Source organism: Penaeus monodon, unplaced genomic scaffold (genome assembly GCF_015228065.2).
Source record: "Penaeus monodon isolate SGIC_2016 unplaced genomic scaffold, NSTDA_Pmon_1 PmonScaffold_26543, whole genome shotgun sequence".
NCBI lineage: Eukaryota > Metazoa > Arthropoda > Malacostraca > Decapoda > Penaeidae > Penaeus > Penaeus monodon.
In genome coordinates this window covers 1-2,782 of record NW_023656966.1, presented here as the reverse complement: position 1 = coordinate 2,782, position 2,782 = coordinate 1, and the positions used below count along the sequence as shown (strand labels likewise).

General features: G+C 44.5%; 1 pseudogene; it reads right to left on the bottom strand.

Annotated features, from left to right (window-relative positions):
• Window positions 1-1,757: 1,757 nt before the first annotated feature.
• Window positions 1,758-2,469, bottom strand: LOC119570419 (annotated as a pseudogene).
• Window positions 2,470-2,782: the final 313 nt, after the last annotated feature.

The window sequence follows — 2,782 nt, the reverse complement described above, 5'->3', positions numbered from 1 at the left end:
TTTTTTTTGTTTTTTTTTTAAATTTTTATTTTTTTTTTTAATTTTTTATTTTTGTTAGTTTTTTGATAGACATAAAGTTTAAACACAAAATTTTTTTTGAATAATCCGTTAAGAATTAGCTGTTGACGCGGCAATAATTAAAATAATCATCTTTAAATCAATCCTTCTCCTTCTTTTCCCCTCATCTTTCTCCTTTTCCTTCCTTTTCCTTTATTTTCCCCTCCTCCTCCTCCCCCCTCTTCTCTTTTTTCCTTCCTTTCCCCTCCTCTCCCTCCTCCTCCTTCCTTTTTCCTTCCCTTCCCCCTATCCCCTTTTCCCCCCTTCCCCCTCCCCCCCATTCCCTTCCCCTTCCCCTCCTCCCTATTCCCCCCCTTCCCCCCTGTTCCCTTCTCTTCTCTTCTTTCTCTCCTTTTCCCCTTCCCCTCCTCCTCCCCCCTTTTCTTTTCCTTTCTCCCTTTCCCCCCTTTTCCCCTTTCCCCTTTCCCCTCCTTTCCCCCTCCCCCCCCCTTTTCTTTTCCCTTTTTTCCCCTTTTCCCCTTCCCTCCTTTTCCCCTCCCCCCCCTCTCTCTTCCCTTTTTCCCCCTTTCCTCATCTCCACCCCCTCCCTTCCTCCTCCTCTATCCTCTCCCTTCCCTCTGTTCCCTTCTTTCTTCCCTTCCCTCCCTTCCCTTCTCTTCTCCTTCTCTCTCCCTCTCTCCATCCCTCCCCTCCTTCCTTCTCTTCCCTTCTTCCTTCCTCCTCTTCACTTCTTCCTTCCTCCTCTTCCCTTCTTCCTCTTCCCTTCCTCTCCTTCCCCTCATTCCTCCCTTTCTCCTTTCCTCTCTCCTCCTTCCCTTCCCTCCCCTTCTCCTTCTCCTCTCTCCTTCCCTTCCCTCCTCTGCCTTCTCTCCTTTCCCTTCCTCCTCACCTTCCCTCCCTCCTTCCTTCCACTCTTCCCTTCCCTTCATTCTCCCTTCCTTTCCCTTCCCCTCTCTCTCCTCTTCGTTCCCTCGTCTTCCCTTCCCATCCTCTTCCTTCTCTCTCTTCTCCTTCTCCCTTACTTCTTCTCTCTCTTCTCTTCTTCTCTCTCCTTCCTTCTCCTTACCTCCTATCCTCTCTTCATCCCTCCTTCCTTCTTCCTATCCTTTCTTTCCTTCCCTCCCTCGTTCTATCGTTTTCTTCCACCCTCTCATTCCCTTCCTCTCCTCATTCTCTTCTCATCCTTCTTCTCTTTCTTCTTCATCCTCTTCTCTTCTTCTTTTCTTCTCTTCTTCCTTCATCTTCTATCCACATTCTATCCTCTATCTTATCTTCTTTCTATCTCTCCTATATCCTCTCATCTTCTATCTTCTATCCACATCTATCCTCTTATCTTCTATCCTATCCTCTTCTATCTTTTTCTATCCTCTTCTATCATCTCATCTTCTATCCTATCCTCTTCTATCTTTTTCTATCCTCTTCTATTTTCTTCTATCTTTTTCTATCCTCTTTCTATCCTCTCATCTTCTATCTTCTATCCACATCTATCCTCTCACCCTTCAAATATATATTTTTAATATATATATATACATACATACATACATATGTGTGTGTATATTTTGAGTCATATTTAGAATAATATATGTGTATAAATTTTTTCATATATATGTGTATATATACACATACATATAGGTTATAGTATATGTATGTGTGTGTATATATAGAGATCTTGACACAAGTATACATGTAGATGTATGAGGTGCAGTCAGGTAAGACATGTGTGCAACAAATTGCCTTACAGTGGCCTTTAACATATACCCAAAATGTAATGGTTATATGGGGTCTTGTGATTGGGAGTATATATGTATGAGTATGTATGTATGTTTTATGTGTGAAATCAATTGAATGTGTTTCGTTTTCTAACTTAATGTAATCCATTTTCTCTTAAACATGATGCGTTGTGTCTGTAATCGTATAGAATAGATGTACATTTATTGCTACTAATTTTCAAGTCATAAATACAAAATGTATGGGTGTGGTTATGAGTATGCATTATATTATAAAGATTTGCAATTTTCTCTTAGGAAGATGCTGTGGCTCCTAAAAGGGGCCGATGTTGAGAGGGACAACCAAGAAAAATGTTTATTTCTTCTCGGTCTTCTTGGGGAGGAGCCAGCCCGGATGTTAGGCAGAAAAACCACCCTGGGCAATGGGGAGGCCAGACAGCAGCTTGTTGAGCTCTTCATCGTTACGGATGGCAAGCTGCCCAAATGACGGGGATGATACGGTCTTCTTGTTGTCACGAGCGGCGTTACCTGCCAATTCCAGGACCTCAGCGGCCAGGTATTTCCCTGACGGCAGCCAGGTACACGGGGGCACCAGCTCCCACACGCTCGGCGTAGTTGCCCTTACGCAGAAGGCGGTGAATTCTGCCAAAGGAATGAAGGCCGGCCCTGCTGGAGCGGGACTTGACTTGCCCTTTACCTTACCACCCTTACCACGACCAGACATGATGTTGCTTGTTAGGTACTTTATAAACCTTATCGCTGTTTGTCGAGCTTAGCTTTTATAGGCGGCCCCGGTTGAATGAGTCAGATTGCGACGGCTGGCAAAGTGGAACGGACCTAGGAGCCAGTAGTCGTGGTCCTGTACGCGGAGGCGGCAGCGCGTCGAACAATAAAAGAAAAAGTGAGTGGGGAGCTTCATTCTTCGCCGTAAGACGATTGACATATGCACCCAAAACTTCCGGAAAGGCTGCCAAGAAGGCCCGGTAAGGCCCAAAAGTATCACCAAGGGTGATAGAAGAAGAAGCGCAAAAAAGGAA